The sequence below is a fragment of the Perca flavescens genome, chromosome 14 (assembly GCF_004354835.1).
Source record: "Perca flavescens isolate YP-PL-M2 chromosome 14, PFLA_1.0, whole genome shotgun sequence".
NCBI classification, from domain to species: Eukaryota; Metazoa; Chordata; class Actinopteri; order Perciformes; family Percidae; genus Perca; species Perca flavescens.
The window spans coordinates 12,555,524-12,568,699 of record NC_041344.1 but is presented as its reverse complement, the minus strand read 5'-3'; the positions used below and the strand labels follow the sequence as shown (position 1 = coordinate 12,568,699).

At 38.8% G+C, this 13,176-nt stretch overlaps 1 protein-coding gene across 1 annotated transcript in view; it reads right to left on the bottom strand.

Annotated features, from left to right (window-relative positions):
* The window catches only part of angpt1 (angiopoietin 1), a 68,202-nt gene extending 63,143 nt beyond the window's left edge, over window positions 1-5,059 (bottom strand). Inside the window, exons 1-2 of the mRNA XM_028597384.1 lie at window positions 4,832-5,059; window positions 4,226-4,328 (exon numbers count right to left, since the gene is read on the bottom strand). The gene's annotated coding sequence lies outside the window, so the exon portion shown is untranslated. The remainder of the gene's footprint in view (window positions 1-4,225; window positions 4,329-4,831) is intronic.
* Between the last annotated feature and the right edge of the window lie 8,117 nt (window positions 5,060-13,176).

The window sequence follows — 13,176 nt, the reverse complement described above, 5'->3', positions numbered from 1 at the left end:
CGTCAGTGGCAGAGTCTGCATGCACATACTGAACGAAATTCAAAAGGACAAGAGTCTGCGAATGCACACCTTGTATGTTTGAGTAGGTACACATATAGCAGCAGCAATTTATAAATAAGACAGCAAGACAGTTTATTATGTCCATACTACTAAGGAAATACACAAGTTGCTCATCATCTTGAGCAGCTCCCAGTTATCGATAAAAGAATAATTTTGAATGCTTGTATTATTCAGAGTTCTTAGCATTACCACCAGCAACCAGAGGTGTCGCCAAATCATCCAGAATGGAAACTTTATAAGAGTACTTCACCGATTGAACAGTGCACTCATATTAAAATGGTTGTTGGCCTCTAAAATGGACAGTTTCAAAAACAATGTATTAAAATTAATTGCGATAGTTTTTTTTTTTTATACCAGACTGTAAAAAGGTCCGCTCTGTCTTTCATCCACCCACTACATCTCACGTACAGTATGTCTCTATCACACACACACTCTCTGCTGTTATGTTTTCAAGAAAACAAATGTGAAATCCAAGAATGAGCATGGGAAGAAGGAATGTGTCTTCATCATTAGGCCAGAAGAAGGAACAGATCGAGGAGAAACAGCGCTGAAAGGCTCCGGGTCAAACGTCAAGTACTTGTTATGGAAAGTACATTAAAATCTGATTCAGGGAGACACAGCTGTCTGAATAACATCTAAATCTGTGTGACAGTGTATACCAGCTTAAGTTTGCATGTCTTCCTATGAGCAGGATTGTGCACACGTGTTTACTGTCTCCATCTGCCTGTTCATGCTTACATGTTTTACTAATACGTCTGCATGATCCTGCAAGTGTGTGTGTGTGTGTGTGTGTGTTTTGATAAAGTGTGTGTATTCAGTGATAGCAGGGGGCTACAAAAAGTTGGGCCCTGTGTGTGGGAGCAGAGGGGCAGTGTGAACAAATGCATGAAGGAGACCCAAGATAACCAACCCCCTGAATAACCCAGACTGGCCAAGACACAAAGCATGTGCAAATATCTCTTGGAGCGCTTGTCTTTGGTTGACGTACTTGTACGTGTCTTAAAATCTGGGCGCCAGTTACTGTGTCCAAGGGAAACTAAGTGGGAGATAATCGGCACCTCTGAGCAAGTGTGTAAAATAAAAACTACACATCATGTCTATGAACAGCTACACACAAAAACTCACTGATGTATAACAGAAATTGGGAGGGGAGGTGTTATGTCTAGTCATCTGTGAACGATATATTGACCTGAGCACCATATTATTCATGACTACATGACTGCTCCCTCTTCAGATGAAATTTAAAATGATCCCAGGCAAGATTATTTTTAAGTTCAGTATTTAATGAATTCCACATATTGATCTAGGGCTGGGCAATATATCGATATTATAAATCGATATCATATGAAACTGGATATCATCTTAGATTTTGGATATCGTAATATTGTGATATGACACAAGTGTTGTCTGTCCCTGGTTTAATTGGCTGCATTACAGTAAAGTGATGTCATTTTTTGAACTTACCAGACTGTTTACCCTTTACCCACTTAGTTATTATATACACATTGATGATGATTATTTATCAAATCATCATTTATCATTAATTTATCATCTCATTGTGTAAATCTTTTTTTTGTAAGCACCAACTGTCAACCCTACAATATCGCCACAATATCAATATTGAGGTATTTGGTCAACAATATTGTGATATTAGATGTTTTCCATATCGCCCAGCTCTATACTGATCCCCCGAAAAGAAAAGGCAATTTACCTAATGAAGATTTATTTAGGGGCATCTTACAGTTCCCGTTGGATGCACCACGCGATACAGAACCCAAAGCTCTAAGAGGAACCACTAGATCACTGAGCACCTGGGGAGCCTGGCTATGTGGGCACTTATATACACAAGGTTAAGATTGGCAAACTTAATAAAATTATCAAAATTTAACATATTTCATTTCTTGAGAACATGTCAATGATGAGATCTTAACGGCTTTCTGTCCAAAATTGTAATTGCTCGATTGTATATCATCAAAAAAGGCTTTGTTATTGTAGGTGCTGCTTGTGATCAAGAGGTTACACAATAACTTACTGTAGATGTGAAAAGATCATAGCGTGCATGAAACTATTTGCAGCATGAAATGGGAGGCAGTCCCTGATAAGTCTATTTGGATAATCAATACATTTTTTGGGGGAGGCTTTTCCATTTATTTGAACGTGGATAGACATTAAAGGGAGAGAGAGAGAGATGGGTGATAACACGCAGCAAAGGGCAGCAGGTCAGATTCAAACCTGCACCGCTGCAAGACTCAGCCAACACGGGGCGAACGCGCTTAGTGGGTGAACAAGAGGCCCACCCCAATCGATTAATCTTTTAATTATTACTTGGATTAATTGATCATTAATTGGATAAAAATAAGAAGAAGAAAAAAGCCTGAAAATTAGTGTGAAAATTGTATTATTTTCATAATTTTATTAAAATATTCCTCGTCTTCTTGTACCATGCCCAAAAACATTTACAGTTACATGCAACTCAATACTAGGGCTGGGTACCGAATTCAATCGAACATTTTTAAACAATACCCAGCCCTACTCAATACATACCATGTTGTTGATGTAAAAGGCAAGTGGATGGTTAGCTTTATCAAGCCTTAGCTTTAAAATAGCTTTATCAGGAGCAGGGCAACATTGAGCCATCACAAAACAGAGAGGAAAAAGATGGAAGGTATTTGTGTCTTACTTGAACAAGCTTATGAGGAAACACTTACGGTTTATATTTATGAGTCGATAACTGAGTGGTGTAATCTTAGATCTGAATTCTTACTGGAATGTAAACTTATTGAGAAAACAAACCCGGTGGTCAAACCTACAAGAGTAGAATCATTTGCTAACCCTTGAGGTCCTGTACTTCCTGTCCCATACATATATCCAATGCAAACCCAGTTACAGTAAATACAATGCAATAATAATTTTGCTGGTGACAGTTAAGCACAGTGTGGGTCATGTCAGGCCTCGAGGCAGCCTGCCTTCATGGGAACCTGGCTTATGTTTTACTTGTGAAAAATTTGGGAGGACATTTTGTAAACTCAACATCAATCTGAAGGACACTGCCTTTCGCATGTGATCTAAAACTGAATATATGATATGGGAACAAAGAGGATCTGAGTTTTTACATCTTTTTCCAGTCGCTCCTTATATGGTGGCAGCTGCTTACAGGTTAAAGTCAAGCAAGCAATTTCCACTGAGGATTGGGGACAGAACTATTTTTGTTCGCCTGACTTTTACAGTTTCAGCTTGATATACTGACTAAAAGTAGTTTTATAGTTTTATTAGTTCTACTTCTATAAAACTAGATGTATTAGGTAGGGTAGGTGGATTAATAACACAGCAATTATTTTGAACAATTATTAAAAGATACCCTATGGAGTTTTTGACCACTAGCAGTGCTGTGGAGCAATGGTTATACGACTGGGTCCCTGTTTTGTATGTATTCTGCACGCGGATGCACATGCACTCGCATGAGCATCCAGGCCTTGCAATTAAAATTACTGCCATTGGTTGTACGCAGTAAAATGCCAAGAAACGCAGCAATCCGCCAGCAAAGGCAGTGAAAAAGAAGACTGCATGCTAGCAAACATGTTAAAAAATGCAGGTACATGTCTGACATGTAACCTTTCCTTCGGTGGGGAATTGATGGGTTAAGAATCTCGTATCAATATCTGGGGTTCTTCAAAATATCTTAGACCCAAGATCTTGCAGTCTGGTTTGGTCACAGGTTGACTCGGATCTCTGGGTTCACTAAATTCACTACTTGTTCGGTAAGGAGATTTGCGGCAGCAGACTATACGTAAGAGCAATAAGACCTCCAGCTCACAAAAACGCACACTACCACTGGATTAGAAAAAAAAAGATAGAAACAAATATATTTAAAAATGGACATGAAACTGCTTTCCATGGTCATTTGATGAATACAAAACAAAATGGTGATTGTTGTTAATTGTATGGTGACACATGTCAGTGGGGAGCAAAGTGTGTCATGGCTCATTTATCTAAAAGGGGTCTCGGTTTTCTTTGCTTTGAATGTTCCTTTAAAGTTGTAAGTCAACCTTGGGCCCCGTTAAAATGTCAGTTTTTTTAGTCAATCAAAAATTATCTGAGACCTCAGAAAAAAGAAGTGCAAATAAAATGTAATCCTCCTTAGTTATTTCTTTGATATGGTTCCTACCCGGCACAATATCCACATGTTGAAGATGATGGCATCCACAAGAAGCAATGACCGTCCGGACAGCAGACCCAGCAGCTCCTTGTTGTCAACAGAAAGAATCATCCTTTAAAAACAAAACAAACAAAAAAAACAGCCTGAACAGTTATCATAACATTAGTCAGATAATTGTTGTTGTTTTTTTACATAAACAACCCATAACCAATAACTATAATAAACTAACTAGGCTTAATTGTATCTTTTTCTTTGTCAATTCTAAAATAATACATATCTGACCTTTCCACACATTTACAGCTTTAGCTACATTCAAACACACACAGTAATTTCCTTAAGTGCTTTACTAGAGCTAGTTAGATCAGCAGCAGCTAGCTAAATGTTGCACTCAGTTTAGCTTCGAGTCCGCAATTAAGTAGTCGACAGAGCTGGGATGCTGAACAGCTCATTACATCAACAACCATTTACTTCACATCACGTAAAGGTTATATCCTGACTGGTTTTGCTTGACCATATTCCTCAAAAGTAAAATAACACAGGTCAACTCTACAACAACTGGATCTTATTGCTAACCAGCTATTGTTAGGTAGTTAGCAAGCTAGTTAGCTAACTCACCAGAATAATCGACCGTAAACGTTAATTGGAAAGAAACGCTCGACGGTGTACGTCCTGACCACAATAAAAACTGTAGACTGTAAAAAATAATAACGTTAACTTCTCTTTCAACAGCCACTCTAACGTCAGCTCCACTTAGTTCCACCTCTTGGTTGAACATATTACATTAGAAGTTTTTTTTCATCTCAGGCTGTCTGGGTTGCGTGACGCCCTCAAATGCCTGCGAGGCGTTTAGGGGACATCAAGGAGGTTTTATGAGGAAGCAAATGCATTCGACACATTTGTTAGACCTAAGGATACACAATGCGTTTTAGTGTAAAACGCTAAATGTAAACATAACTTTCGTTTGTTTACAAGAAAACTCCACAGAGCACCATTAAGAAAGGTGTAACACCCATATTACTATATTCCCCAGACTTCTCTCCCCTCCACTTACCCCTTAATGTGATGCCTATGGAAACTACTATTACACTACAAAAAATACCTGAAATTCATATCAAATAATTTCATTCCCTATTTGACAACTCAAACATGTGTGACCCTCACCATTAATACATTTTGCTCTTTAATCTTCTCTCCCTGGCCGGAACACAAAGAAAAACACTGTGTAAATGCAGTTGTCATGGGGGGGGAAAAAAAGGCAAAAAGCGTTCCGTTTGACTCTAAAGACAAACCTCAGCAACACATTCAGACATGCTTGAATAGCTTTAGCACTCTTAGTGTGCCTGTTTCTTTTATCTCAGGAAATTTGAATTTGATTAAATGGTTGCATAACCCAGCCAAATCACTGATGGCACCTTTTCTTTTGCCTCTAAGCATAACCGTTAGTCATAGTGATGGTGATTAAAGTGTACACACACACACACACACACACACACACACACACACACATTCAAACACAGTGTCATGCTGAACCAGTGCCAGCATCGATCTCATTGAGTCATCAGAGAAGGGACCTATTTGCAAGTGCTAATGCATGTCAATCTTGTGTACTATTTTCCTGTTTTGAGTTCAGGGCAGACCTGTCCTATTCTGAGTTCCTTCTGAAAGATTCACATTCCGGTCTGCCAGGGACTGGAGGGAACACTAATCTTACGCACAATAGCCTTGTTCGCAATTCACAGAGTGATGACTTCACTTTTCACACTCAGTGGCTCAAAGGTGAGATTTAAGGAATTATACATGTGTGTGTGCTTTGAGTGGATTGAGATTTTGTGAAGGACACCGTCTGAGTGGATGTGTAGGGAGTAAAGAGTTACACTGATGGCTTACTCTCTGAAGCCACTTCAACAACTTTGCAATAAGCCTATAAAGTAATGAGATCAAGTTTTTAAGCCTCCTTTCAGAAATCCTTTTGGAAAATAATACTGAGTCTCCACCTCCAGCAGTTTTCCTCGAAGAGACAAAACATAAAAGGATTAAGAGGAAAAGTAGATACCCAGCTGAGTGTAGAGTTAAACAGAGGCCGAGTATGAACAGTTTTGCATTTGCTACGCCCTCTGGAGAATGGAATTAAAAATGAAATCCTTAATTCCTCACAGACCCATCTCCAATGAAGTAAACAGAACATTTTGCTGAAATAGCATTATTTGGTTTATGGCAATTTTGGTTGATTCACCACTTTGATCCAGACGGAAATATCTCACCAACTATTGGATGGATTTTCATAAAATTTGATACAGACATCCATGTTTCCCTCAGGATAAATTATAATCACTTTGGTGATCCCTTAACTTTTTTATCTAAAGGGTGAACATCAGGTCAAAATCTAATGTGTCCAATATTTTGCATTATGACAATATACTAAAATCAAAGTCTGCTGTACGTTGTTTTTAGTGCTAAGTTAGTGCCATAAAAGTCTAAATCGACGGGATTGTTTAGGTGCCGCTGGAAATTCCGCCGGATGTCCCACTTTTTTTGTCTTGGCATTCTAAACTCAGATCGATTTATGAGGACTATGGTTAACTGCTCCTCAGATCTCTGCAGGGTAAATCCAGCCTTCTAGATAGACTATCTGTCCAATCTGAGTTTTCTGTGCAAGACTAAAACAACTTTTGAACATACACGTGTTCCACCTAAACAAGTTCCTTCCCGAGGCTATTTTGCAGCAGCACCGTTGCTCCGTCCAGCACTCAGCGCCGCCCAAGGCGATTGTAATTGGTTTAAAGAATAAACCAGAGCACTTTTTCTCCCATCCCGGAATGCTGTGTAGACTAGCCAAACCCTCCTCCACAGCGCTGTGGAGGAAGGTCTGGCAATGCGAGACTAGTTCCATGATAATATGCTAATGTTAGATGGTAAACATGGTAAACCTTACACCTGCTTAACATTTAGCTCAAAGCACCTTTTTGACTAAACTCAAAGGGTTACTAACGATACAAACATAAACAGTGCTTAGAGATGGAACGTATATGTTTTATTGCCATTAGAGGCTCAGACTAAATTCTGCTGCAGCAGCAGATGATTTGATGGATTTCCTAAACAACCTATTGTGACACTTGCCTGCCTGGAGCAATGATGTCATCAGGGTGAGACCACTGGAAGAATGACACCACAAAGCCATTAGCACAAGGTGGCTGTCATTCTTCGTTATCCCCCCTGGGCTTCCAAGTCTGCACTCACAACAGGCATGGCCTCTATCTCCTGTCACAGCACCAATGTACAATCCTTGTCCCGCCTCAATTTATCCCATCCTCGACTCATGAAGCAAGGTTCAGGCCAAGGTGAATGGAAAAGTAAGGAGGTTTTTGTCTGTCAGTAAGATTTTAAATCTTTTATTCCACTTCTTACTTCAAGGGGCTTTTTTCACTCCCACTACTTGTCCAACAATGTGAGCAACAGAAAGGGAACAAGAAGTTAGGATAAAGGAGGCATCCGTGGTCAAGGTAACCACACTTCTGTTGGTCTAACAGTGGGGGGTATGGCACCATGGTAGCACTACAAAATAAATAAGCAAACAATAGAAACAGACAAAGGGGAAAAGAAATAAAAAAAGAAGGATCAGTGCCTTGGGTCCATTTTCAAGTTTAGACCTCCAACAACTTTTGCAATTGTTTGTGCTTTGCCAATATATCATTACAGTAAAATCAATTTCAAAGTTCAAGTTGGTGTTTATGTATCTCAAAACGTTCTGTATATTATTGCATGGTAAAGGTCTCCTCTGATGTGCCCTTTTCCAAATTCTCCCCCTCCCCCTTTGGTTTACTTTGTCTCTGTTGTGTAACATTTTCTGCAAATCACTGAGATCAAATTTGTCACAATCAAATTTATATAATGTTACTTGAACTCTGTTTTAAATTCACAATCAAAAGCAAGCCCCATGTGAGAATGAATGCACTAACAAAATATGACCTTTGCTGCTGCAATGCTCGGTTGTTGCAAAGGTCAGTAGGCGGTTCGGCTAGACTCAAGGTATCTGCAATGGTACTCTGGGTATGCTTCTCTCTGTTCTGCCACTAATCTAGAGAGCTGAGTAAACACTGAACAATGCAGGTCTGCAGAACACAAACACACTGATTTCTGTTATGGTACCGACATTTTTTTTGACTGATGCTAACTTTGCCACTTCACCACCTTTGTTGTAGAGATTCTGAGAAACAAGGACTCAAACCAAACAATGTATATCGAGGCAAGCTTTCCAAATGACATTTACATTTGACTAATTGTAAACGCTTCTATCTAAATCAAACCAAAAGTAAACACAGAAAGTAAACTAGAACAGTCAGTATGACTAACTGCATAGGGATCTTCATTCAGGTGAGTTTGTAGTACTCATTTCCCAGAATCGCTACAATGGAGGTGGCGAGTACAATGTTTCTCCTTTTATAATCAAGGAGCAAGGTGACATCCTGTATGGAGTCTTATGTATTTACTCAGTTATTTAATATGTATGTGCTGCTTTCCAGAGTATGAGGAGTAAAAGATCTGTGGAAATAAATGTTTTGTATGGTGTGTCCAGTATGTTTTAATTATGTCAAGGTTTATTCCCAGCTTTAGTGAGTAACTATAGGACCTTCACCCATCACATTCCTCAGCCTTTAGCAAATATTCTCTATGTAGTCTCCATCCTCTTCTGCCACATCAGATAAAGTGAAGTTAACATTGTAGACAACAGCAAACTGACAACTGATACGAGCTGATGACTGCTGATATCACCACGTTTCCATCACAATATGTGTAGGGTTACACAATCAGATATTAGTCATGAGGAAACATGCTTTTCTGTCAGTCACAGCAACAGAGTTAGACCGCCTTGGTGTTTGTCAGTGCTCCACACCATTATCAAACAATGGAACCTGATCTGCTGCGGGTATGAGGCGGCAATGCAGCTTTAATTAGCGATAACTAATTTAGCCTGGCTACTTGGACCACTGTTTGACATCAATCATGATGGATGATGGAGACGCTTTTTGCTGGCTTCAGATAGGCTACATTGTCCAGTGCCATACATCAGAGGAGACACAGTGAGCCGAGCTATATCTTCTTACTTACTCTGCTAATTTCACCGCTGGCAAGTGTTGTTTGCTCTCTTCATCTTAATGCGCAGCCAGCTTGCTGCCATTTGTCATGTTGTATTTCTGTCTGTAGTAATGGGTCCAGTCGGTCCTCCTGACATGGGAAAAGAACATGACATCAGCGCTTGGTTATTTCTTGACTTAACCTGCCTGTGGAATCAACAACACATATTGAGTCAGGGTGTAGGTGTGCGTTGTATGAGATCATACATGTGAGAGCAATAAATACGCCCACCTAAAACTCCCTAATTTTGGTCTATTAAATTGCATGTTGCCTATCACATTCAATGACTCACACACAGCAGTGTTGAAAATGGATGTCACACACAATTTGCCACATGTACACTTCCTGTGTTTCATTGTCTTGTGTGTCTGTGTCTTTTATTTATTCCTTTTGGAATGATGCATGGCAGTCTTTCAAGCCGAGATGAATGGGGAAGGAGCTGCTTCAACTCAGTGCCCACTCCCCTCAGCTGACTCCTAATGTACTGTATGAAGGATGGAGGGTAAGGAATCAGATAAGAGGTCTGGTGAACAAGGGTTGGTCTTTGTGCTTCACTGTCCGCCCCACCTACACCTTCTCACAGCTCCGTTTGTGAATATTATGAAGTATGACACAGCCAACATCAGATTCTGTCACAATGGTAATCCTTTAATGGACGGTGGGTTAGTTTGCTGAGAGCCAAAGAATGTTCACAAAGTCTTATCAGTGTCAGGTAGTGCCTATAGAGACTAGAAGATGGATCGTTACGATTCTGTTCTTGATGCAACATTCATCTTTAAACCTATGTTATCTAGGAGTGATAAAGCGATAAAAACTTAATGCAGCTTACTTGTAGCAAACATAGTGGAGAAACGGTTTGATTTATTAAAGTCCAGAAAAAAGGGTTAAAGTTCCCTAAAACTGTGTGATTAAATGCTGCTAAAAGTATGTGAAATCAGTCACCAATGTCTAAAGTATGTTCATGAAAGATGCACAGTGGGAAATTTATTTTAGCCAACATAGTAAGTCACAAAGGATAGATCGATAGATAGATAGATATATACTTTATTCATCCCTAGGGAAATTTTAGAATATTATGCTCATTTTCAGGTTCATAATTGAATTTTGAGTTTGTACTAAAAACATGTTTACATTCTTTAATGTTCCAAAAACCCTGTTTTAGCACCTGTCTCATCAAGCCGCCCTCCTGAAAAAGCCCAGTTTTCCCTGATTGGTCACCGTTTCCGGGTCTTCTGCATGCGTCTTCTGCGCTCTTGGAGTCTGCACCGTCATTGCAGATGTGGAACGGCACTTTAGCAGCATTTTCTACCTATATACAGAAGATGTGACACCATAACCTTACATAAATCCTGATGGCTCGTTTAAAGGCATAGTTTTTTAATGCGGCTGTGTGCATTTCTCTGTGGATTGAGATTTTGATACTTTTACAGTATTTATATAGTACCTTGATCTGCTTTATAAAAAGGATATTGAAATCTCACTTTTTACAATAAGGAATCTTTAACGTTCAAAGATTGTTGTGTTCTTTCTTGCCTTAATTTCCATGCAGCTGTACTACTGCAATGGTCTTTTAACAGGTATAAACCAAAATTAAGTGTTGTCCAACTTGGTAGGCTGGGTGTAGGAAAACGTAACCATGCTAGAGAAAAAGTTTAATTCCTGGAAACGGTGAACACTGACGAAGGTTGATGACTGAAACATTGCATTTCTAATAAATTCAGTCTGCAGTTCTATAGTTCTAAAAAACAGAAATAGCACTTCATAAGCGCCAACTAGTACTGAATGCAGTGTCTAGACTTCAAAGTAAAACAGTGTTTTTAGCACTACTGTGTTGGTTGCCCAATTGTTCAAGAATTGTTTTAAATATTGTATTAATAACTTTTTCATCGCCATAAGGTACCCAGATCAAAAGAGTTCTCCCCCATGTATGTGCAACCTGAGGTCCTCACAAAGAAACCTGCTGGCTTCTTACTGCAACTACATTTAAGAGTAGAGGGAACCATAGGCCTAGTTTTTCTGTCATGGCACCTTGGCTCTGGAATGGCCTGTATATGAAGCTCAGGATTGGCAAAATCGCCTCCTGAAACAGTTTTCTCCAATTTACCAAGCAATAATTTTACATTTCAAAGTTTATATTCAATATTATGTTATGCCTGTTTTACTGATATGATATTATACTTTGTTGATTTTAGTAGTATTTTAATTATGTACAGTAAAGCACTTGCCAACTACTATGTTGGTTTTCAAAACTGCTATACAAATAGCCATAGAGTTTATGTGTGTGTAGGATTTAGTCATCATTTTAAGAGGTGGTTTGAATTGTTGTACTGAAATAAGCATCCCTTTAAATTGAGCTTTTTTCTGTCTCTCCCACTCCCACCCTCTCTATTTCTCTTTTCCAGACCCACAAAATGGTCTGTTTTCAATTTGACCTCCTCTATGTCAACTGTATCTGAATTACCTGATGACAACACAAAGTGACTCTTATATTTTCCTTCTCTGCAGCCCTGACATTAATCTTGCTCCTTGTTGATGATAGATAGTGATACCACTCAGTGTGGGATTGCCAGTTTAGTATCCATCATCTAGTTGATTCCTCAATTTACTTCGGATATGTAGTAGATGTAGTCAAGTTTCTACCTACAAATTCATTGCCAACAAATATATTAAGAGGTTTTGTTAACTACATTATAGCCTACTGTTGCAAAATGCTATAATAATATGGGTGACACTTTTGTCTATTTCCATTATTTCACAATATCAGTTCATATTAGAAATCTACCATCAATGTTGTGTCTTTAAGATGACAAAAAGAAAGTCGTTGAAAAGTATTTCATCAAAAGTGAAGTCTATTTGTGACTCACTTGGCCAGGTGGACTGCTGCACAATATGCTGTCGACACCTGAGGCTTATTGACTTAGATTACATTATGTTTGATGATAGCAATGCAATATGAAAATATTTTCATATGAAATATATGTTTCCATATTTTCTTGTGTGCTGGAAGTCTCATCAAGTTCTTTTATTGGTTCACATAATGAAGAAATGTCACCACACAAAAGGAGGCTGGAGCAATAAAAAATAACTTATTTTGGTCTCAGTGGAATAATTGCTGGCTTTGACCTTTTCCTCATTTTCACATTGAGTTGTGCATTCCTGCAGTAATTTGAAGGAATTGGGTTGTTTTGCTTTTGTTCTCACCACATCGATGAACCCTCCATTTGACCCGAAGGTTCTTTAAAGTTTTTCTTTTTTTCTGTTTTTGTCTCCACTGTATTGTGACTATGACACAAGTTCACTGCGGCTAAACTAAAGGGAAAAAAACAGATAGCAATCCATACTTCTGGCATATCTGTCATCATGAAGACTGGATTAAAAATGTCAAAATGTCATGAAGTCTGTTGTCAAACTCATTGCAGTTTAAGATATGTGAGTCACATGTTGATATCCACAAGCTGATCTGCCTCAAAAAGGACATTTTCTGTAGCTCTTGATTGAGATTCAACACCAAAACATTAAACTAAAACGATAAAGGGATATAACATGCTTTTACCATTTAGGGTGGTTATCTTCTTTGCAACCATGCATTCAAGCTACAATAGCTCTGCTGTGGTTTTCTCTTGACTGGTGCCAAACCTGCTACTGTGCCAAAATTTGATTTATAAGACTTTGAGAGGATATGTTTTGAGCTTATAAGATCATATTTTTATGGCAACCATATGGAAAAGAGCACCCAACAGATATGACCACATCCCTATGCAAACTCATAAAGTTAAATGTCACTGAGCCAAAGCAATTCATTTATGTCTCTTGCTACACAGTTGATC